Source organism: Bombina bombina, chromosome 5, assembly GCF_027579735.1.
Source record: "Bombina bombina isolate aBomBom1 chromosome 5, aBomBom1.pri, whole genome shotgun sequence".
NCBI classification, from domain to species: domain Eukaryota; kingdom Metazoa; phylum Chordata; class Amphibia; order Anura; family Bombinatoridae; genus Bombina; species Bombina bombina.
The window spans coordinates 369,166,160-369,192,729 of NC_069503.1; the positions used below are offsets into that span (position 1 = coordinate 369,166,160).

Genomic DNA, 26,570 nt, shown 5'->3' on the forward strand with positions numbered 1-26,570 from the left:
CTCTATCTAACCCTAACACCCCTAACTAAATTCTTATTAAATAAATCTAATTCATATTATAAACTAAAATATTCCTATTTAAATCTAAATACTTACCTATAAAATAAACCCTAAGATAGCTACAATGTAATTAATAATTACATTATAGCTATGTTAGGGTTTATATTTATTTTACAGGTAAATTGTTAATTATTTTAACTAGGTATAATAGCTATTAAATAGTTATTACCTATTTAATAGCTACCTAGTTAAAATAATTACCCAATTACCTGTAAAATAAATCCTAACCTAAGTTACAAATACACCTACACTATCAATAAATTAAATAAACTACAAATATCTATCTAAAAATACAATTAAATAAACTAAACTAAATTACAAAAACAAACAAACACTAAATTACAAAAAATAAAAAAAAGATTACAAGATTTTTAAGCTAATTACACCTATTCTAAGCCCCCTAATAAAATAATAAAGCCCCCCAAAATAAAAAAATTCCCTACCCTATTCAAAATTAAAACAAGTTCAAAGCTCTTTTACCTTACCAGCCCTTAAAAGGGCCTTTTGTGGGGGCATGCCCCAAAGAAAACTGCTCTTTTGCCTGCAAAAAAAACACACAATACCACCCCCCAACATTACAACCCACCACCCACATACCCCTAATCTAACCCAAACCCCCCTTAAATAAACCTAACACTACCCCCCCTGAAGATCTCCCTACCTTGTATTCACCCCGCAGGGCAGAACTCATGATCCGATCCGGGCGATGTGTTCCAGCAAGCGGCAGTGAAGTCTTCGTAACTATATTAACTATATTAACCCTAATATAATTAGGGTTAATATAGCTGGCGGCGGTGTAGGGGGATTAGATTAAGGGTTAATACATTTATTATAGGTGGCCGCGGTGTAGGGGGATGTAGATTGTAGGCAAAAGAGCAGTTTACTTTGTGACAAAGCCCCGCCAAAAGCCCTTTTAAGGGCTGGCAAAAGAGCTGTTACTTTGGGGCATGCCCCGCAAAAAGCCCTTTTAAGGGCTGGCAAAAGAGCTGTTACTTTGGGGCAATGCCACGCAAAAAGCCCTTTTCAGGGCTATTTGTAGGGTTAGACTTAGGTTTATTGGTAGGGATAGTTTAGTATTTTAGGGGTTAAATAATTTAATATAGATGGGAAGGGGGATTAGATTAGGGGTTAATAATTTTAAAATAGCGGCGGGGTAGGGGCTCACTTTAGGGGGTAGGTAAGGTAGATGGCGGCGGTGTTAGGGGCTCACTTTAGGGGGTTATAGATTTAATATAGCTGGCGGCGGTTTAGGGGTTAATAACTTTATTAGGTAGCGGCGGTTTAGGGGTTAATACATATTTTATTGTTAGGATAGTGAGGGGGGATAGCGGATAGAGGGTTAGACGTGTCGGGCTATGTTAGGGAGGCGTGTTAGACGTGTCGGGCTATGTTAGGGAGGCGTGTTAGACAGTGCGGGTGATTTAGACTTTAGTCAGGTTTTGTAGGCGCCGGCAGTTTCTAACGTGCCGCAAGTCACTGGCAACGCCAGAAATTTGTACTTGCGCAGATTTCTGGACATCGCTGGTTTGTCAGACTTACGGCACGTTAGCATCTGACGGCGACATATATGGGATAGCTCGAGTTGCGAGCTGAAAGTGCGGGCGACGCGGGTTCCCTCGCTTGCGCCGCAAACTACGATCTATATCGGATCGCGCCCCAGGAATATTTCTGGTATGAGACATGCACATAAATACTTAAAGGGATATGAAACCCAAACATGTTCTTTCATAGCTCAGATAGAACATTCAATTTTAAACACATTTCTAATTAGTTCTATTATCAAATTTGCTTCATTCTCTTGGTATCCTCTTTAAAGGAACAGCAATGCTGATCACATCTGGTGAGCCAATGACAAGAGGCATTTAGTGGAGTCACCAATCATTAGCTAGCTCCCAGTAGTGTAATGTTGCCAATGAGCCTACCTAGGTATGCTTTTCAGAAAGGATACCAAGAGAATGAAGCAAATTAGATAATATAAATAAATTGGAAAGTTGTTTAACACCCTGTACGTCAGTGGAGCTGTGTGTTCCCTGTAAATATATATATGTATAAGCATTTACATATGTATTTATATTTGCAGCCCATCGCTGAGTGACTTACCATACCCTTCGATGACTATTTATCATGCCATGTCTGACTGCATGAGAACAAGCCTCCCATTGGAGCCTATGGAAGCGAGCTCTCGGGAACGCAATTCTTTTGTGCAATTGCACCTCACTTGTAATACCAGCTCACATTTGCATGCACTGGTATTACTCAGTGGAGTACAAATATCACTTTAGCGAAAGCGATATTTTGCCTTCCATTTATATTCTGGTCCTATTTTAGTTATCTCTTATCACAACCAGGTATTATGTTCTCTTGAAAATCCACATTAACTAGAAAGATTATTGACCTCAGTAGAATTTTCCAGTAAAATATAATACATTAAATTAAAATGAAAGTCAAAATGTATATCAAAACAAATATGAATTACACATTAAAACAGATCAGTTTTTGTTTTGTATGAACTCCAAGCTAATATTGCACATTGGATTGGGTTTCTTTTATTCTGCTGTATAATTAGCTAAAAAGGTTTCAAAATTAGGCTTTTTCCCCTGGAGCCAATAAAATGCTGATGCTGTTTTCACATTTCTGTTGTCAGCTAAAAAATTATTTCTATACTTAGGGTAATGAAATTTTGTGAAGCCATTTGTGAGTTGTTAGATAAATCAAATCAGCCCTCTTGTGTAAATAGGACTATCATGTAGATTTCACCTTTCACCTGATAAGCAAACATTCAAGCTTTACTTCATATTATGATTTAGCTTGTGCCCTGTAATATGTAAATATCATGTAGTAACACATAAGTATCTATACAGAGAAAAAATTAAGGCAGATTGTGATCAGTTTTTATATCTAAAGATAAACTGTACTCAGGCAAGCAGTTAATTAGAGGTCATTGTATTTAGCTGCAGGACACCCTTTCAAATGGACTGGGCTCTCTTTCTGTCCCTCCCCCACTGAGAGATTTCTGCCACTTCCTCTATAGCCAATACTACTGTACTTAAATATTCAGTATGTGTCAGTTTCAACAGGCAAAATCAGCAATTTAATACACTCCAACTCTTACACGTAAAATTATATAAAGGGGTCTTATGACATATTTCTTAAGAAGTAAGGTGTTTATTTCAAGTGGCAGGCCCATACCCTACCTCTCACAGAAATCTGGAGATAAAGGTCTTTTAATTTGAAATTAATTCAAATAAAGGACCAGTAAATACAGTAGATTTGCATAATCAACAAATGCATGATAAAAAGACAATGCAATAGCACTTAGGGGTCAATTTATTAAATGGCGTGCGGGCGGGCATGATACGCTGGAAGGTAATCATGTCTGCCCGACATCGCTAAATGCAGAGAGCATACGCTGTCTGCATTTAACATTGCGCAAGCATTTCTTGTGAAATGCTTGTGCAATGCTGTCACCTGCACATTCGGGGCCAATCGGCCCCTAGCAGGGGCTGTCAATCATCCCGATTGTATCTGATCGGGATGATTACAGTCCGCCGCCCATGTAATGGCTGTGTTTATATTGTATGCACCCTTTAGAGGGAGTGATTCCACTGCAGCCCCTATTGCAATTGACAACAGGCTCTTCTTCTTTTAAGAAATTGATCTAATGCCCATCTCTTCTGGTTATGGAGATGTTACAAGCTCTTAATATTAATCCCCTTTGTGCTACTTGTTTGAGTAGTATTGGACCAATCATTAAATAAATCCCTCTTTTTCCATGAAGAAGTCTGACAGAAGTCAGTGTTTCTCAGTTCAGTCCTCATGACAAACAACAGACCAGATTTTCAAAATTATCTGGAGTGAGAGTCGGTTAATATACATGGTAAATGATTACCTGATTATCTGTGCTCTGGTTCAGATATCATGAAAATCTGACCTGTAAGTGTGACCTGAGGGCTGGAATAGAGAAACAGTGCTCTAGGTAATACACAGGTGCACTAACACCTCACAAATATCTAGCAGTAAGTAGTGCAGATAATGATCATTTCCTTCACGTGAAAGCCTAAACCTTCCAATCTCTCAAATATCTCATCCCCCTAAGTAATGGGCAAGAGATTCAATAAGAACCAATTAATTGTTTACCTGGTACAAGTGATCACTATTTGAACAGCAATTACAGGAATTATAGAGATTAAATAGGGTTTCCCCTTCTTCATATAATGGGTCACATGCTACCCTAAGTGATGCAGTGATATAAGGATACAGCATGATGGCTTTGAGGGAGGAATAAATCACACCACTTTTGCAGAGGCAATTATAAAAATAGCTAAAAAATAAATAAAAAATAAGGTGCCCTCTAATGTTTTTGTTTTTTAAATATTTTATAGGTAATTTAAAGTTGTGTTAAATTATTATACTTTTAGAGCTAGAGAAGAATACACAAAAACAGTTTTATATTCCGGAAAAAAATTATTTTAACATAACATCTGAAAATATACATAATTTATGCAATAACATATTTAAAGGGACAGTAAGCACCTTGTGATTACAAGACATTTGTATTGCTTTGCTATAGAATAACGTATCAGCCAAGTCTAAACATTTTTAAAACAAACTAACATCCTTTTTATGGCAATTATTTATCACTAGCCAAACTCCGCCCACCATTTGCCTTTTTTTGTAGGAGCCAATCTGGGCTTTAGTCTGCAGACAACAAGGCTAGTACCGGCTATAATCTTAGTATAGAGTATTTTGTTTTGCAGTTGTTATCAGTTAAAACCAATTATAATAATAATAACTAGTATTTATATAGCGCCTTTCTCCCAGTGGGACTCAAAGCGCTTTTTCAGTGCTCGCTCTTGGAATTAACCAAATCGGCAGCTGAATAGTAATAGTTTTTATTATTACCCAATTTAATGGTACTCATTTTATCGACCTCGGAAGGATGAAGGGCTGAGTTAGCCCTGCCGGGATTTGAACCTGTGACCTTGGATCTTTTAAACAGGCTTTTTTGTAGTCAGGGCATTTACCAACTGATTAGGACAGATATATTGGAGGGTTAGCATTAAGACACAGCAGGGTACAGTTTATGTTCTGGAAATTAAAAGCTGTTCACTTTTCAGAGCTATATTATGTGAAAAGGGGGCACAGTAAAAAAGGAAAGTATATTGAATTGGAGAACTGTTACCTCCATCAAATATTGTATTTATCTACACTCATTCCATGTGTAATCCCATCAAATCTAAAAAAATAAATGACTAAGTACCTATCTATCTATATACACACCCCTCTAACAAATGTAGGATCATTTGCAAGAAATGTATAACTACTCTTGGATATTTGTAAATGAACAGATTAGAAGTAAATATCCCTTTCATATTTTTTTTAAAGTAGACATGGGCAGCCCCTTGTTGACTTAGCTCTTTTAAGAGCTAGATTTATGCTTGTGAAATATCACCACAATAAAGTCTGTGCAAATCCATATCTTAGAGTGGTGATTTTTCACAAGATTAAATCCGGCTCGTAAAAGAGATCAGAAGTCAACGAGGGGCCGCCTAGTTCCACATTCAGCAGCTAACGGAGCTGCTTCATGCCTATGTCTACTTTAAAGTATACGACTTGCACTCATTGTACTCAGAACTGTCAGATATCACTGCTTGATCAATCATATTTCCAAACAACTAATGCAATATGACAGCTATCATCACACCTGCATGTATATACATGTCTTGCGTCATGTTTCATGTTAAAGGAACGTTGGAGTCATGTTGGAGAGCATTTCAAAATGCATGTTTTTATCTGATGTTCCTATTTTAAATAAATAATTGTTGTTAGGAATTATTTATCATATTATCCCTTTAAACACTTCACTTGGTAGCTGAAAGATCAATTGATACGAAAAACGAATATTGAAGCTACTATGTGGAGCCATCTTTGATTGGGTTCCAAAAACACAGCTATATATTTTGTGCCTGAGGATCTTATCTCAAATCAAAGGTGTGGTCATTCTTATTCTATAACCCTTTTCTGCTAGACTTCTTATTCTGTAGCCCTCTTCTGCTAGTCTTCTTATGCTGTAACCCTCTTCTGCTAGACTTCTTATTCTATAACCCTTTTCTGCTAGACTTCTTATTCTGTAGCCCTCTTCTACTAGACTTCTTATTCTATAACCCTCTTCTGCTAGACTTCTTAGTCTATAACCCTCTTCTGCTAGACTTCTTATTCTGTAACCCTTTTCTGCTAGATTTCTTATTCTCTAACCCTCTTCTGCTAGACTTCTTATTCTATAGCCATCTTCTGCTAGACTTCTTATTCTGTAACCCTTTTCTGCTAGTCTTCTTATTCTGTAGCCCTCTTCTACTAGACTTCTTATTCTGTAGCCCTCTTCTGCTAGACTTCTTATTCTATAACCCTCTTTTGCTAGACTTCTTATTCTATAACCATCTTCTGCTAGACATCTTATTCTAAAACCCTCTTATGCTAGACTTCTTATTCTATAACCCTCTTCTGCTAGACTACTTTTTCTATAACACCCTTTACTAAAATTATTTTTCTATGAAGGAATGTACGCAAAGGGTAGAAGGTTGGAAAAATGTACCTATTTCTTTGTTGGCTAGAGCGACTCTTACAAAAAACATTCTCTTTCCTAAAATATTTTACCTTATGCAAAATATTCCGATTCCTATTAAAAAGTCTGATATAACGAAATATAATAAGGCTTGTGCAAATTTACTTTGGAAGGGCGCTAGAACTCGTATTTCGGCTATGAGGCTAACTTGCAACAAAGATGCGGCTGGGTTATCCTTTTCGGCTGGATGCTATTCTCCACTGTCCAATGACTGATTTACCCTCTTCACTCTTTGCTCTTTTAACCTTCAGAAATATCATAGCTGCCTGGCAAAAATTTTGTGTGTTTTCAGATAGTTCAAAGAAAGACGATCCCAGCTGCATTAAAACAATCCTTTATTCTTTATTCGGTTAAAACTTGGTGATACACAGCAAACAGGGTGGAAGGTGCTGAGGGCGCAGCACTGTATGGCTTACATGTTTCGGAAATGATCCGTAGTCATAGCCTACAGTGTTGAGCCCCACACCTGTTTAAAACAGATTCAAACAAATGTGATTCGCTAAAAGTAAAACACGCCCTCAGACTAAACCTGAGCACACCTGTTGAATACATTGATAGTCTCTGGGTAACATGCACGGTAATACAATATGAAAGGAATGGATAATTACTGTGTGTATAATGAATGAAACTGTGTCAATATTTACCAAACGGACACTAACATTATTCAAGCAAAAAAAAATATATATATATATACACACTCTGGATCCGCATACAAAAAGGGGGCAATTATAGAAAACCTATGTTAAAATGTTAAAGGTAGCAAATTACTGCGCTCATCTAATTAAAGGGGCAGTATCCACAGAGATCCGTGCACAAATATGGATAAATCTCTATTTCCTATATGCAAAAGCATTCTAATTCACAATGCTAGCAATGCAAACAATAAAACAATTTAACCATGGTAATAAAAAAGGAAACCTGATTAATATACTACACATACATCCACTTTGTTTAGATATGAGAATGGTAGTTATTAAACAACTGATTAAATTACTTAGAGTTATAACTTTAGTGTATAGTTCCATGCTGCTATAATTAAAGACCTGGGCTCGATTGGCTATTAAGCCGCCCTTGCTAAGTGTAGCTTACTAATACTATGAGTGTAAGGAACAAGGTAAAAACCTTATGCATAGTTATTATCTCAGAGCGAGTAATATGTTACCATAAAGAACCTAATAGAAAATGTAAAATGGATATCAATGAGTAGAAGTACAAAATATTAAATGTAAACAAAAATGGATGTAAGAAAAATAATAATAATAACTATGAAAAAATAAATAAAAATAAGTTAGAGATATTCATGTAGGAAATTGTTTGGTGTAAAAAATTGTTTGCTGTTCTGCATAAAGGTAACAATAATTAAATTTATAAATAAGTGCATATGGACTTGTATACAAGTGTCTGCTATTTGGTACCTTTATTATGCATAAGAGCGAACATATAGATATCCCAAACTTGGTATTGGGGGTATTATATCAAGAGGTAAAAAAAGGGGGGGGGGCGGGGGTTGGGGGGGTAGTAGTGAGAGGTCATAATGATGGTAATAATGAAACTACATAGGGATAAATGGGAAGCGGAAGGCTAAAACCATAATTGGTTCAATAAATAAATAAATGAAGCAATGGGAGCTATATATATTATAGCATAGTGAACACTGCATAAATCTCTCGAAAAGTTGTGATTACTCCCAGAGATTTAAGACATCGTATCTGGCATTTAATCCATCTGGCACCCGGGTGCCCATTGTGAAAATCCAGAAAGCTTCACGTCTAGCGAGAAGTATGTCAACATCTCCTCCTCTAGTAGGTCTATTCACCTTCTCAATAGCACACCAGGCAAAGCCCTGAAGATTATTATCATGAAAAACCCTGAAGTGTTGAACTATAGGGGTTGATGCTCTTTTCGTGTTAAATGAAGACAAATGTTCTCTTATCCTAGTATTTAGGTCACGAGAGGTGAGTCCTATATACTGGATCTTGCACAAAGTGCACTCAATCAAGTAGACCGCTGACTCTGTCTTGCAATTCATGCAAGATCTGATCTGATATTGTTTTTTTGTTGTCTCACTGGTAAACTCTTTTGTGATGTTCACAAACTCACAGGGTTTACACTTCCGATGCCCACACTTGTACATGCCAGTGTGTTTAAGCCAGGAGCTTTGTTTGGGTTTGTCAGACTTAAGTAGTGTAGGTGAGAGGATAGAGCCTAAAGTAGGGCTCTTTCTATAGGCACATCTCAATCCCATTTTCACAGTCTCCACTAATTTGTCCTCTGCCAACAGCAATGGAAAATGTTTGCGAATAATATCACATACCTGGGGATATTTGACACTGTGTGTAGTTACAAAAGTTACTCCCTGTCTAGCTTGTCTTGTGTGCTGTTTAGTTCCCAAAAGTTTCTCCCTGGGAATGGTAAGAACCTGTTCCCTTGCTTTTTTAATGGCCTTGGGAGGATAGTTCCTATCCTTTAGTCTCCTTTCAAGGGCCCTAGATTCATTTAGAAAATCAGTGTGCAAAGTGCAATTTCTCTTGAGCCTGGTATATTCACCTTTCGCTATGGCAAAGGGGACATGTTTCGGATGGCAGCTGGTACCCAAAAGTAGGGAGTTGCCCGAAATGGACTTTCTATAAATAGTAGATTTCACCGTGCCCATAGAGGTGGCCTCCAATGTGAGGTCAAGATTGTTAATAGACCTGTCATTAAGTTCAAAAGTGAACTTAAGGCCAATCTCATTAGAATTGAGATAATTCATGAACAGGGGAATATCGGTATGGTCACCAGTCCACACAAAAAGGAGGTCATCAATGTACCTCCTATAAAAGGAGATACAATCCTTATAAGGATTACTATCTCCAAAGATGTGGTAAAATTCCCACCACCCAAGAAATAAATTGGCAAATGACGGAGCAAATTTTGCTCCCATGGCGGTACCACATCTTTGGAGATAGTAGACTTCCTCAAACTTAAAAAAATTGTGTGTAAGTAAAAAAGTGGTGACTCTTAAGATGTACTCAGTAAAGATATCACTGTACTCCAACCCCTGTTCAAGGAAAAAAGCTATGGCTTGTACTCCTACTTAATGCGGAATACTAGAATATAGTGAAACAGCATCCACAGTAAGCCATTTGGACCCTTCGGTCCATTCAATCCTCTCAATCAAATTCAGAATGTGTTTTGTGTCTTTCACATATGAGTGGAGAGACATTACAATTGGTTGAAGAATTGAGTCTAACCATTCTGAAAGATTGCCTAAGAGGGAATCAATCCCACTCACGATTGGTCTCCCCTGAACGTTGTTTAGGGTTTTGTGGGTCTTAGGTAGGTGATGGAAATATGGGGTCTTGGGAAAGTCCACTGACAAAAATTCTAAAGTGGTCTTGTCCAGAATACCCAATTCAACACCATCGTCAAGAAGCTGTTTTAATTCTTTCTGGAACTCAAAGGTAGGGTCCCTACTTAAAATAAAATAGTCTGTCTCTTGTTGTAATTAAGGTACCAAATAGCAGACACTTGTATACAAGTCCATATGCACTTATTTATAAATTTAATTATTGTTACCTTTATGCAGAACAGCAAACAATTTTTTACACCAAACAATTTCCTACATGAATATCTCTAACTTATTTTTATCTATTTTTTCATAGTTATTATTATTATTTTTCTTACATCCATTTTTGTTTACATTTAATATTTTGTACTTCTACTCATTGATATCCATTTTACATTTTCTATTAGGTTCTTTATGGTAACATATTACTCGCTCTGAGATTATAACTATGCATAAGGTTTTTACCTTGTTCCTTACACTCATAGTATTAGTAAGCTACACTTAGCAAGGGCGGCTTAATAGCCAATCGAGCCCAGGTCTTTTATTATAGCAGCATGGAACTATACACTAAAGTTATAACTCTAAGTAATTTAATCAGTTGTTTAATAACTACCATTCTCATATCTAAACAAAGTGGATGTATGTGTAGTATATTAATCAGGTTTCCTTTTTTATTACCATGGTTAAATTGTTTTATTGTTTGCATTGCTAGCATTGTGAATTAGAATGCTTTTGCATATAGGAAATAGAGATTTATCCATATTTGTGCACGGATCTCTGTGGATACTGCCCCTTTAATTAGATGAGCGCAGTAATTTGCTACCTTTAACATTTTAACATAGGTTTTCTATAATTGCCCCCTTTTTGTATGCGGATCCATAGTGTGTATATATATATATATATATATATTATTTTTTTTTTGCTTGAATAATGTTAGTGTCCGTTTGGTAAATATTGACACCGTTTCATTCATTATACACACAGTAATCATCCATTCCTTTCATATTGTATTACCGTGCATGTTACCCAGAGACTATCAATGTATTCAACAGGTGTGCTCAGGTTTAGTCTGAGGGCGTGTTTTACTTTTAGCGAATCACATTTGTTTGAATCTGTTTTAAACAGGTGTGGGGCTCAACACTATAGGCTATGACTACGGATCATTTCCGAAACATGTAAGCCATACAGTGCTGCGCCCTCAGCACCTTCCACCCTGTTTGCTGTGTATCACCAAGTTTTAACCGAATAAAGAATAAAGGATTGTTTTAATGCAGCTGGGATCGTCTTTCTTTGAACTTTTCTGCCTTCCAGTAAACCGGCTGCACTTTTGCTGTTTATGGGCCATTTAGGAGCATGTGTGATGATCGTTTGTATATAGCAATTCACAGCTAACGGCTAACAGTAGCACCCCCAAGTCTCACAGTGTTATGGAGCGGAGCAGACTTAAGACTCAGGAAGACAGTGGCTGGGATAAGTTGAGGCGGTTGAGGAGTTCACCGCTTCGTCCCGTTGTGTTTCTTTCTTTCCACAGAGTGAGATATTTCCTTTATGGAGCCCTTCAAGAGGACATAGGCATTGGTACTGCCTGAAGCACCCCCACTCCATGGCACACTGGTGAGTGAAGTATATCGTTGGTTTCTGTGTGCACTATCAGCTGTTAGCATATTGACTTACTTTCAGTCTGCCTGTTTGTGTGCAGCTGTTTGCGGCTGTTTCCGGCCAATTGATTTCTCATATGTTATTTGCATTGCTAATACACACATACGTTCTCACACATTTTGGACTTTGTTTTCTGGATTGCTGGTACAGTACTAAGGGTTTCGCTTTGACTTTCTCTTCAGATAGTTCCCCATATGCTTCTAAATACCTGCCGATTACAGGAAATCCAAATTTTGTTCCAGGGTTATCATCAGCAGTCTTTAAAGCATGGTCTTCTAGAGGTTTGATTTATGTTGCGCAATTAGTAAATCCAGACTCAACAATCCTATCCTTCGCCGAATTAAGACAGCAATTTGGTCTTCCTAATAAAGAATTTTATGCATACTTACAGTTAAGGCATTTCATATTTGAGCTTAATCAAAAATATGGAAATGACTGGACATTTTTATTTCAACCACAAATTAACAATTTTAAAATGGGAATATATACAATAGCCCCGTTTTATGCTCATCTCAATCATAGACCTTCTAATTAGCAGAGGGAATACATTGTAGCTAAATGGAGTAAAGTTTTACCGGAAGTAAATAGTCAAACTATAATGAATGCTTTAAAAATTATGGAAAAAAGTTGGGTATTGTACCTCATGGAGGGAAACACAGGTTAAGATAGTTTTTATGTCTTATCTGACCCCTGCTAGACTGTCAAAGTGGTATAAAATAATGAGCGTATGCCCTAAATGTTCCTCCTCTAAGGCTGATCTTCTACATTGTTTTTGGGCTTGTCCTAAAATTATTCAATTTTGGCTGAAAGTAGCATACTGGATGCGTTCAACTCTTAACCCCTTAATGACCGGACCATTTTTCAATTTTCTTACCCTTAATGACAATGGCTATTTTTACATTTCTGCAGTGTTTGTGTTTAGCTGTAATTTTCCTCTTACTCATTTACTGTACCCACACATATTATATACCGTTTTTCTCGCCATAAAATGGACTTTCTAAAGATACCATTATTTTCATCATATCTTATAATTTACTAAAAAAAAAAAAGATAAAATATGAGGAAAAAATGGAAAAAAACACGCTTTTTCTAACTTTGACCCCCAAAATCTGTTACATATCTACAACCACCAAAAAACACCCATGCTAAATAGTTTCTAAATTTTGTCCTGAGTTTAGAAATACCCAATGTTTACACATTCTTTGCTTTTTTTGCAATTTATGGAGCAATAAATACAAGTAGCACTTTGCTATTTCCAAACCACTTTTTTTCAAAATTAGCGCTAGTTACATTGGAACCCTGATATCTGTCAGGAATACCTGAATATCCCGTGACATGTATATATTTTTTTTAGAAGACAACCCAAAGTATTGATCTAGGCCCATTTTGGTATATTTCATGCCACCATTTCACCGCCAAATGCGATCAAAAAAAAAAAAAAAGTTAACTATTTCATAAATTTTGTCACAAACTTTAGGTTTCCCACTGAAATTATTTACAAACAGCTTCTGCAATTATGGCACAAATGGTTGTAAATGCTTCTCTGGGATCCCCTTTTTTCAGAAATAACAGACTTATATGGCTTTGGGGTTGCTTTTTGGTAATTAGAAGGCAGCTAAATGCCGCTGCGCACCACACGTGTTTTATGCCCAGGAGTGAAGGGGTTAATTAGGGAGCTTGTAGGGAGCTTGTAGGGTTAATTTTAGCTTTAGCTTTAGTGTAGTAGACAACCCCAAGTATTGATCTAGGCCCATTTTGGTATATTTTATGCTACCATTTCACCGCCAAATGCGAGCAAATAAAAAAAAAAACTTTAAATTTTTCACAATTTTAGGTTTCTCACTGAAATAATTTACAAACAGCTTGTGCTATTATGGCAGAAATTGTTGTAAAAGCTTCTCTGGGATCCCCTTTGTTCAGAAATAGCAGACTTATATGGCTTTGGCGTTGCTTTTTGGTAATTAGAAGGCCGCTAAATGCTGCTGCGCACCACACGTGAATTATGCTCAGCAGTGAAGGGGTTAAATTAGGTAGCTTTTAGGGAGCTTGCAGGGTTAATTTTAGAGATCAGCCTCCCACCTTACACATCCCACCCCCTGATCCCTCCCAAACAGCTCTCTTCCCTCCCCCACCCCACAATTGTTACCGCCATCTTAAGTACTGGCAGAAAGTCTGCCAGTACTAAATAAGAGGGGTTTTTTTTTTTTTTGAATAAAAATAATAAAATATTTTAGCTGGGATGGACCCCTGCCTTAGCCCCAACCTCCCTGATCCCCCCTCCAGCTCTCTAACCCTCTCCCCTACCTAATTACCGCCATCTTGGGTACTGGCAGCTGTCTGCCAGTACCCACTTTGGCCCCAAAAAACAAAGTATTTTTATTTTATTTTTAAATTAACTCTTTCTGTAGTGTAGCAGCCCCTCCACAATACCCCCACAATAAACCCACCCCCTCCCCCTCCCAGATCCATTTATATTTTTAAAAATTTTTTTTTACCTTTTCCTGGCTTTTTGCCCTCATTGGTGTCAGTGTGGCTTATGCGCCTCGTGCACACGCACCGTGCACGCACACTATGTTCACGTGCTCGCGCGCACGTCTCGTGCATGCGCACGCACGCTCCCTCCCACCTGGAAAACGGCACCATCACTACCGGTGCAGAGAGGGCCACAAAGTGGCTCTCTCTGCATCGGAGGCTTGTAAAGGGGTATTGCAGGATGCCTCCATATTGAGGCATCACTGCAATACCCTCAGAGCTGCTGGAAGCGATTGTGATCACTTCCAGCACTCTGTTAGACAACTGACGTACCAGGTACGTCCATTGTCATTAACTGCTTGTTAATGCATGACGTACCTGGTACGTCAGTTGTCATTAAGGGGTTAAATTAGATTTTCATATACAAGCGATTGATATATTCTTTCTGGTACAATCCCAGATAATCCCAAAAAATTTTAAATTAATTAATATGATCATATTGCTGGGACACAATATGTTACTGAGAGCATGGAAAGCTAAAACTTCCCCTAACTTGAAAGAACTTAAGAACGCCTTGATTATACAACTTATTCATGAGCAGATAAACCTTCCAAACCCGACAGATATACGATTAGCTGAGTTCTTTAAGCAATGGAAAATATTTATTTTATCACTCCCATTAGAAACTCAAATTAGGTTGATCAGACCATTTAATGATACGGTATATGTCCAATTACAAATATTGGCTGGTAATTTTCCTAGTGCTTGGCGGGACGAAGTCAGAGGTTTGTCGGAGACTGGGCGGTGTCGAATCCCTTTTTTTTGGGTTTTTTTTTTTGTTTGTTTTATGAATCTTCAGAGCTTAGATAGTTTAGATAGAAGCTGAATAGAAGATAGAATTCTAAAGGAATATGGTTTTCTGTCAATTATTGAGAAATGTATGCTTTTTTGTTTTGTTTTTTGTTAGTTACTTTATTGTGTTATGTGCAATGTAAAACTCAATAAAAATAATAATTAAAAAAAATATATATATATTTTTCTATAACTCTCTTCTGCCATACTTCTTATTGAGTAACTGTCTTCTGCTAGATTTCTTATTCTATAACCCACCCTCTTCTTATAGACTTATAAGCGTATTCTGTTAGTCTTCTTATTCTCTAATCCTCTTCTGCTAGATATTTTATTCTATAACCCTCTTCTGCTAGACTTCTTATTCTGTAACTCTCTTCTGCTAGTCTTCTTATTGTATAACCCTCTTCTTCTAGACTTCTTATTCTATAACCCTCTTCTACCAGACTTCTTATTCTGTAACCTTCTTCTGCTAGTCTTTTTATTCTATAACCCTCTTCTGCTAGTCTTCTTATTCTATAACCCTCTTCTGCTAGACATTTTATTCTATAACCCTCTTCTGCTAGACTTCTTATTCTGTAACTCTCTTCTGCTAGTCTTCTTATTGTATAACCCTCTTCTTCTAGACTTCTTATTCTATAACCCTATTCTGCCAGACTTCTTATTCTGTAACCTTCTTCTGCTAGTCGTTTTATTCTATATCCTTCTTCTGCTAGTCTTCTTATTCTATAACCCTCTTCTGCTAGACTTCTTATTCTATAACCCTGTTCTGCTAGATATTTTATTCTATAACCCTCTTCTGCTAGAAATTTTATTCTATAACCCTCTTCTGCTAGACTTCTTATTCTGTAACTCTCTTCTGCTAGTCTTCCTATTGTATAACCCTCTTCTTGTAGACTTCTTATTCTATAACCCTCTTCTGCCAGACTTCTTATTCTGTAACCTTCTTCTGCTAGTCTTTTTATTCTATAACCCTCTTCTGCTAGTCTTCTTATTCTATAACCCTCTTCTGCTAGACTTCTTATTCTATAACCCTATTCTGCTAGACTTCTTATTCTATAACCCTCTTTTGCTAGACTTCTTATTCTATAACCATCTTCTGCTAGACTTCTTATTCTAGAACAAAATGTATTGTGAGGGATATTGTGATACTAAAGTAATACCACAAATCCCCTATAGGAGGCGCTAAAGACTAAGGGCAGAGTATAGTACTGGAATAAAAATACAATCAATATGCCCCTGGTGATACCATATATATGGATAGAATTATAAGCCAAAAAATTAAAAATAAATAATAATAATAATAATAAAAGAATATAAAATATATATAAAAAATATGAAATATAAAAAAAGGTTAAAATGTATGAATACAGACGTATCAAATGGTCAAATGGAAAAAATCCAAACTGAAGTCCAAATGAGTCCAAAGAAAGAGATAAAAGGCAGCTCTCGGTCTTCACCCAAACGATGGTGTATCTTCAAAAAGAGGTTAACTGCAAGGAAAACAGAAACAGAGGCGCCACATGTGTAGATCAATCAAAGCAGACCAAATCCAAGCAAGATGAGATACAGGATACTCACAAACGTGAAGGCACTCTCTTGTGCCTGTAGGGGCAGGCTGGTATTTAAACAGCAAACCAGCTGGCTGTACCAAGGGATCCCCGTCAAGATATCCTACAGTTATGGTTGATCTCGCAACAGCAACCCTTCACTAGATTACTTCCAGCAAAAAGGAAAAAATGTCCAGAGGGGAGGAAGGCTAAGCAGCCTTATGGTTACTGGCAAGGGAAATGCCACACGAACACCAGATTTGTTAAAAAAGTTTCATGTATTTTATTTTTCAAAAGATAAAAAAATAATAAAAAATACCATCAGTAACAAATTACAGCTTGGTGTATTTAATGGCAAATCTCCTTGTATATGCAGAGATAATAGCGACGCGTTTCTCAGGGAAGACCCTGTTTCATCAGGCTTGTATACTCTAGAACCATTTAAATCCCCTTTATATAGGGATCAGTAACCATATGTTTGCAATAAACCCTCCCTTTCCTTAGCATCAACCAATAAAACCTTTTCTTTCCGAGAACTCCCACTTGTTGCCTTAATTAGAAGTTTATAATAGTTTTTTCTTATGTATTATGTCCACTTGAAAAGTAATCTATGAGCCATAACCCTAATGTGGTTGTATGTGTAAATAGATCTAAATCATGATGTGTCGATTGTGAGATAATTATAAGTGTATGAATGTAAACAAACTCCATAGGTAATCGTTCCTTGACCAATTATAAGCCATCTTTAGGAGGCTTGTATAATTTGAAGCATCTAATTGGTTTGTGCGCTCTTAATCTGATGACTGCAATTACCATCATGCTTCTCTGCCGGAACTACTAGGAAATTAGATTTGCATAGTTGTATGTTGTTCTCTGACCGGCTAATCTAAGTGACTACAAGTACCATCATGCTTCTATAGTCTCTACCGGAAGTACCCGGATAATGTGTCTGCGTGACTGTTATTTTGTAGTACTACAAAATAACAGTCACGCAGACACATGATCCGGGTACTTCCGGTAGAGACTATAGAAGCATGATGGTACTTGTAGTCACTTAGATTAGCCGGTCAGAGAACAACATACAACTATGCAAATCTAATTTCCTAGTAGTTCCGGCAGAGAAGCATGATGGTAATTGCAGTCATCAGATTAAGAGCGCACAAACCAATTAGATGCTTCAAATTATACAAGCCTCCTAAAGATGGCTTATAATTGGTCAAGGAACGATTACCTATGGAGTTTGTTTACATTCATACACTTATAATTATCTCACAATCGACACATCATGATTTAGATCTATTTACACATACAACCACATTAGGGTTATGGCTCATAGATTACTTTTCAAGTGGACATAATACATAAGAAAAAAACTATTATAAACTTCTAATTAAGGCAACAAGTGGGAGTTCTCGGAAAGAAAAGGTTTTATTGGTTGATGCTAAGGAAAGGGAGGGTTTATTGCAAACATATGGTTACTGATCCCTATATAAAGGGGATTTAAATGGTTCTAGAGTATACAAGCCTGATGAAACAGGGTCTTCCCTGAGAAACGCGTCGCTATTATCTCTGCATATACAAGGAGATTTGCCATTAAATACACCAAGCTGTAATTTGTTACTGATGGTATTTTTTATTATTTTTTTATCTTTTGAAAAATAAAATACATGAAACTTTTTTAACAAATCTGGTGTTCGTGTGGCATTTCCCTTGCCAGTAACCATAAGGCTGCTTAGCCTTCCTCCCCTCTGGACATTTTTTCCTTTTTGCTGGAAGTAATCTAGTGAAGGGTTGCTGTTGCGAGATCAACCATAACTGTAGGATATCTTGACGGGGATCCCTTGGTACAGCCAGCTGGTTTGCTGTTTAAATACCAGCCTGCCCCTACAGGCACAAGAGAGTGCCTTCACGTTTGTGAGTATCCTGTATCTCATCTTGCTTGGATTTGGTCTGCTTTGATTGATCTACACATGTGGCGCCTCTGTTTCTGTTTTCCTTGCAGTTAACCTCTTATTCTAGAACCCTCTTCTGCTAGACTTCTTATTCTATAACCCTCTTCTGCTAGACTTCTTATTCTATAACCATCTTCTGCTAGACTTCTTATTCTATAACCCTCTTTTGCTAGACTTCTTATTCTATAACCATCTTCTGCTAGACTTCTTATTCTAGAACCCTCTTCTGCTAGACTTCTTATTCTATAACCCTATTCTGCTAGACTTCTTATTCTATAACCCTATTCTGCTAGACTTCTTATTCTATAACCCTCTTTTGCTAGACTTCTTATTCTATAACCATCTTCTGCTAGACTTCTTATTCTAGAACCCTCTTCTGCTAGACTTCTTATTCTAGAACCATCTTCTGCTAGACTATACATCTTTATCTTTTGATTGCTTTAATACTACTGTTGACTTGCTAAAAGTTTGTAAAACATTACTGATTGTGTAGCTCTGTGATATATATTGGAACTTTTGAAATAAATGCATTTTCACATATCTAGTGTTCGATGCATTATAGATGTTAAATTATTTCTTGGAGAGAAGCATAAATTGAACTTTTATGGCATAAATCTACAAATGGTCGAAACAAGTTTTCTTAGTAAATTGTGGTTTCTTCCAAGAGAAACGGTTTGTAGACTGTAATGTTCTTTGTGCACAAGTCTAGAAGAATTTGGGGATGATGCAGTCATGGAGGTGCAAAGCTCTTTATTGTGATTCACTTTTCCTCCCTGAATGATGTATTCAATCCTCTGTTAAATATTTTGGGTAGTGCCAGAAAACATCCCTGTCTTGCATTCTATAACACTTTTTTGATCCTCGCGATTTACGTCACTACCCAACCCGTGATAAATCAATAAGATTTTTGGTGGGGAAAAGTCAAAACTAGCCCCCATATAAAGATTGTTTGCTCAAGTGACACTCAATAATTTCAGCTTTAGAAATGTCCACCCATTTGTGGCAAGGGCACTGAGGCTGGCTGACTTGTTTTTGTTAACAGATGAAATTATGGGTGTAACTTTACTGGCTAAAGCTGAACTTTAGCAAACTGTTTACTCAGCTGTCTCTGAGCAGCCGCTTCATGGCTTATGGATAAATGTAAAATCCAACTTTGTCAGATACTTCTTGCCATTCATCCCTTTTAAATGTCACTTAACAATTGGAAACCACACATCAGCCAATTACTATGCATAATTTGGTAATATTCCAAGAAAACTTGGCAAATATGACCCTGTTTATGATTATTTGCATATTCAGTAATTAAACTCATACAATACTGATTTTCATTATTGCAAATATGTCTTGGCTTGTGTTACATAGAGGCTAAGATTAGATAATACTGAAAAAAAACTACACATTTACTACATTGAAGTGTAATGTTTTAAACTGAAAACTAAATTAATATAATTTCTTGCATTGAACTAGTTTAATTAGCATCTCATGATATATACAGCAATGCTATATGTGTAAATGACCAGTAAATACAGTAGATTTGCATAATCAGCAAATGATAAAAAGACTGCAATAGCACTTAGTATGAACTTCAAATGAGTAGTAGATTTTTTTTCTGACAGATTTCAACATTATTTCTATTTCCACTCCTCCTATATCATGTGACAGCTATCAGCCAATAACAAATGCATAGATGTATATTTTGTGAATTCTTGCACATGCTCAGTAGGAGCTGGTGACTCAAAAATTGTAAATATAAAAAGACTGTGCACATTTTGTTAATGGAAGTAAATTGGAAAGTTGTTTAAAATTGCATGTTCTATCTGCATCATGAAAGTTTAATTTTGACTTGTGTCCCTTTAATGGTCAAGGACAGCGTATTTACTATTATGCAGTTCAATTGGTTAAATACTTTATTCAATAAATAAATAAGCTCAAAATGTATTAGTATCATTGTTTGGCAGCCACAGCTCACACACAGCTTTTATTGGTTGTACCTGTCAACCAATGGCATACAGGTGTATGTGTCATTCAGCACATAAACCAGAAATAAAGCTGTATAGGTTTTCATAGGTAGTAGGGGCATAACAATACTTTACAGGGCACCAGGGAAAATGCTGCAGAGTGGCTGTTTGTAAAAGCTGAGCCCTCTTGGTTAGTCTGCACTAGAAGACTTCCTGTACTAATATTGTGTTAGGTTTTTCTGTATAGTAACATTGTGACAGCCATCTTGAAAATCCTGCCACCATATTGTAAAGGCAAATCCATACACTTTCCTTAAATTGTGAAGTTTTTTTGTAGGAGGGGTACACAGAGGGGCCAGACATAATGCAGGCGGAACCTGAATTCTGCCAGGTCCCCTTTTAGTGGTACCACTACTGATTGATGGACCAAATGGGCACCATAGAGGTGTGTGCTCAGCTCCAATTGAGACCTCTCAGACCCCTGTAGTTACACCCCTGATAAGCAAACACCCACAACTTATATTACCTTATTAGTGCTTATTGGTTTATACAGTGTATACATGCATATAAGTGGACAGGCACAACTCTAATATTAGTGCTTATAATTTATAAAATACTTGAAAAACATTATATGAATCAATTAAACACAAGGACAACAGTTTAAGTATCCCCTTTAGAAACTGGAAAGAAAATAAATCTCCATTTCTTTTAATTCCATAACTTAAAACGTACAATAGTGTCTTCCATTTAAAGAGACAGTCTACACCAGAATATTTATTGATTTAAAAGATAGATAACCATTTTATTACCCATTCCCTAGTTTTGCATAACCAACACAGTTATTTTAATATACTTTTTACCTCTGTGATTATCTTGTATCTAAGCCTCTGCAGACTGCCCCCTTATTTAAGTTCTTTTCACAGACTTGCATTTTAGCCAATCAGTGCTGGCTCCTAGGAACTCCATGTGCGTGAGCACAGTGTTATCTATATGAAACACATGAACTAACACCCTCTAGTGGTGAAAAACTGTCAAAATGCCCTGAGCTAAGAGGCGGCCTTCAAGGGCTTAGAAATTAGCATATGAACCTTCTAGATTTAGCTTTCAACTAAGAATACCAAAAGAACAAAGCAAAATTGGCGATAGAAGTACTTTGGAAACTTGTTTAAAATTACATACCCTATCTGAATAATGAAAGTTTGTTTTGGACTAGACTGTCCCTTTAATAAACAGTTGTCTAAAATGCAAGTCTGTAATAGACATTCTGTAATAGACATAAATGTGCCACGGACACAATTACTTTGTGTTGTGTGGGATAACTGCTCATTTTACTAACTTTTTATAACCCATTTACCAGATGTACAAAGAAGGAGATGGATTAGATGTGTATGTCCATAAGATATCCTAAATTTTCCATTGCCTTTTTAAAATATTTTTCTTAGTGTGGGCTATGATTTGGCAGCTACACTGAGATGGAGTGTACGGTCTGAATAGCTTTGCTGTGAGTAGGCTCTACATAGGAAAAAATAAATAGAAAAACATGGGCCCATAAAATTTTCTAGAACATGAGTAGTGCATAAATGTTTTGCTATTTCGCAACCATCTGACCAGGGTGCTTCATTCTTTTCTTGGGCCCTTTTTCCCCCTCCTCTCTTCAATCTCTTTCTTCCCCTTGTTTTTGTCTATTCAGTGATTTCAGACGCTCTAATATCTCACAACATCTCTATTGGACTAAGATAAAAATTACACTTGAATTTTACATGTCTAGAACGGATAAAACCTATTTCTAAGAACCATAGCTACAGCATCTCAGAGGATGTGTACAGGACATCTAAATATGCATGTTGGATTCAGTCTTTGATGATTACATCAATAAATACTGATTAACAGTTGTCTTGTAAAGGTTAATAATAACAACATGGAATATTTTGTATTAAATATCTTATGCATCAGTATAGTGTGATCTTTTGTTGTTTAAAACTAAAATGCAACAGTTCAGTCATTTTATAAATTTGATAGCAACACATTGGGTTTCACTGCCAGTTTTACAACAATATTCTAATTCATTTTATGATCCCTCTTACATTTAAATTATTGTTTTGTGTCAACAATGACAAACCTTAACATATAGATTATAAGATTATTCCTTAATATTTCCTCATCATATATACAGCTGCTTTTATAAAGCTGCAGATGCAGTTTCGGAGCCCTTGTGGTGCAGGCTTGCTCATGCAAGTTAAAGGGGCACTAAAATCAAAGTGACATTTTCATGATTAAGACAGAGCATGCTATTTAAAAAAAACTTTCCAATATACTTCCATCATACAGTCATTTTATATGAACACTTTATGTGGCACCAGCTCCTACTGAGCGTGTGCAAGAGTTCACAGGATATACATATATTAGTCTGTGATTGGCTGATCAATGTCACATGATGTAGGGTAGAGGAAATTAAAGGACATTTGAAATCTGTCAGAAAAAAATTGACTACTCCTTTTAAATTCAGTATGTGTTATTGCATTTTCTTTGTATTATGTATATGTATATTATGCAGTTCTACTGTATTTAATGGTACTTTCAGAAATAGCAATCCCAACATGTTTTATGTCCCTTTAAGACCACTTCTTAAAGGGACAGTAAAAACTTGTAGATTTTTTACAAAATGTTTAGTTATATGTAATGAAACAACTTTGCAATATACTTTCTAATTCTCAGAACTTGAAATGCACCATGATGGTGTCTCAAGGCTAACCCTGCTAAATATTTTCCCTAATTGGCTTTAACTGATAATGACTGTAAACAATGTACTTAATGCTAACATTATGACAGTGACTAGCCTTGTTGTCTGCAGATTAAAGCCCAGATTGGCTCCTCAAAATCAGGGAAATGGTGGGTGGTGTTTGACGATCAAAAAAAATGCTATAAAAGGATTTGAGTTTGTTTTGTTTTGTAACAACTCAACAGAAATGAACATGCTTACTGCCTCTTTAAACATTGTGGCAGATATAAATCATCCATGATTTGTGTGGGATGATTGACAGACCCTGCTCTTCCGCAATTGGTTGCAGAATAACTAGGTAAGGGGCTGCAAAAGCACTTGCTTGTGCAATAATAAATGTAAGCAGCACATTTCCTAAATGTGAGTAAACAAGTTCATTTAGACCTGGTAGTGATTTGCTGTACGGTTCATTTGAAAAAAAGTGTGTATAATTAACATCAGTTAATAAGAAGTTGGTCAGAATGGGTGATTTATTTAGTGGGACAACGATAATCTCGTTCCTGATGATGCACTGAGCTTTCTTTATTAAAATTAAAAAGAATATAGAACTGCCTGGAGGGAATTACATTGGGACTGAGGTGTTTTGACTGTTTTAGGGAATGGGAGAAGAGAGGTTTGGGAGAGAGCAAATTGGAGATACCAGAATAAAATGGAGAAGCAAAAATAGAGAGTACAAAAGTGAGGGCAAGTAGGGAAAAGAATATGGTGGAGAAAGGGCTATGGGTATGTGAGAGGAAGCAGTGATTTAGAAAATTGGGAAGATAAAAGTTCTTGGAAATATGAAGTTACATGGACTCAGGATAAATAAATGGGAAATACTACAGTATGACACAGAATGCAAGCACAAGAAGAAAGCAGGAGTAACATTAATTTAGATGTGCAGAAGTGGAATATAAAAGCAAAACAATAATATTTACAGTTATACAAGAGGAACAAATAATGCATTTTTATTTTGGACTATACCTATGTTTTTTCCTCACTCTCCGATATATGTTGTGATTATTAATCATTTTAAAATCCTTATTAAAAATTATGCATTAGGAATCATGTGCACCTATAAATATCCCATTCTCTTTTAGAGTTGTCATCAGCCTCCAAAAGATACTGGACAACCAGTGGGTGATCTGGGGAGAGGTATATGGGATAATGATCTGACCTTAGATCTGTGTACAGCCCCTGCCCATACCAACCCTCAGATTGGACCAATCACCTCTTTAACCAATCAGCCATTTGCCAGCATTTCTTCTCCTGGTAAACTTATTCTTCACATATACATTTTTTTTTTTGTTAATTTCCCAGTGGAAAGGTGGCTCCATGTTTATTACCTGTGGACTCAAATTATTTCATAAAACCTGTGCCAACCTACATTCTATGTGTAGACAAATATGGAGTACCAGAGAGTAGGAGGGCATAAACTGCACTCACTTCTGCATTCTTATATATATATATATATATATATATATATATATATATATATATATATATATATATATATATATATATATATATGTGTGTTTACACCTTAGGTGTATCGAACAAACATTACCCTGCACTCTGCCATTAGCTGGGTTACGGTAAATAACAGAGTAATATAAAATTAACTAATGTGTTTTGAGGACAGCCATGGAGATGTTAGTCATGAGATTTATGTAAGCATTGGAATGTGAGGCTTGTGAGTTTTAGGATTATATTATATTGTACATATCTGGTATCCATTTGATTAGTTTAAGGCTTTTATATATATTAATTGATTTGATTTGATTTGCTTGTGCAAATGTGAAATATATGAGTAAAATAAAAACTTTAATTTATTATGTGATCATAATTTTTAATCAGAGTACTAAGGAAGTGCACTATTTTTAATTTTGAATCTGTAAGCTATTTTTATAGAGTAAGATTGTAAACCAAATACAAACCCCTTTTTAGATTTTACTTTAGATTAGAGCTATTCATGTAGCACATTGGTTACTTTACTTTATATTTTCATTATACAAGATTGCTACAAAAATGTAGTTTTCCATAAAACACTGAAACTGCCCAGTAGTATGATGCATAAAGGAAGAAATAGCAAAATGTAAAAAATATGTCTGGAATCTAGGCATAACAAAATTATTGAGATTCTGGCGTTAGACAACCACTAGATCTTTGAATAAAATGATCATTCAAGTGGGGTTAATATTTCCTTGTGTTTTTCGCAGCATTTTTTGATAAATGGTTTAATGCTAACTTATGTAGCATTGAAAACATCTTAAGTATGTAAGTTATAGCTGAAACAATATCATGCATATGTGACAAAGATCCAAGGAAGGAGGACTGTGTTTTTAATGTTAGATCTGTGCCAGTCCATCTGCAAGCATTTAAATCATAAATGAGAAGTGCTGTAACTTTTATGGAACGTGTATGGCCCCTAAAGATTGAGGGTCCGCCCAGTGGATACAAGTCCTTAGAGAATCTGGCCGAAGTAATTAATGAATGCATTTGGAAAAGTCCATACCCTTCAATTAGCCCCATGCAGGAGAGCAGCTGTGATTCCATCCCTCTGGGACAGAGAGCAGAAAGTAATCCTACTTCATGCAGCTGATTTATTTGAGTAATTATAGGCTCCATTTGCACAAAATTGTTCAGTATGGCTGCGCTCAAAAAAAAAATTAAGAATTTATAAACCATTACCCTAAACTGTACTGAGCGCTGCAAGATATTTGGATCAGCTCACAAGACAAAATTAACTATGCAAAGCATTTAAAGGATTTTAAGAAGTGGGAAGTTAGCTATTGGAAGAGATAGTATGTTGGGCTTTAGAAATGATTACTAAGAATAGTACATAAATCATTTTACATGTGATCTGTGAATACAGTGAGTAAGGAATTGATCTGCTGTGAAACAGCAATGTCATCTCTTATGAATAGTATTCGCCTCCAATATGTCAGTGTATTTTACTGGGTGAATAAGGAATTAACTCTGTAGCAGCCAGAAAGGCACCTAGTAAAATGAGTTGCAAATGTAAAAAGTAAATACAATTAAATTAAAAAAACAAACAATACAACTATTTTCAGTGAGAATGTGTGTGACACAACAAATCCAGAAATATCATCCACTTTGTATTCGTCACTAAACAAACATTTGACATTTTCTATGAATGTGCTTGTTGGATTTATCTGGTATAAAGGATTAGTGTTGTGCTAGTTTTAAACCCTTGCACATACAGTATATACTATCCCGTTCTCACAACAGAAAAGAAGGTGTGACTAGATACATTTAAAAGTGTGTATGTGCGCTTCACAGCTAAAAGGTAGCATCTATATTTATCTGTCTAATTGACAGTGGTATATACCAAAATACTT

The 26,570-nt window shown here is 36.2% G+C and overlaps 1 protein-coding gene across 2 annotated transcripts in view; it reads left to right on the forward strand.

The window, feature by feature from the left end:
• The window catches only part of CREB5 (cAMP responsive element binding protein 5), an 823,361-nt gene that overhangs the window by 746,188 nt on the left and 50,603 nt on the right, over window positions 1–26,570 (forward strand). The gene's annotated exons all lie outside the window — the stretch shown is intronic.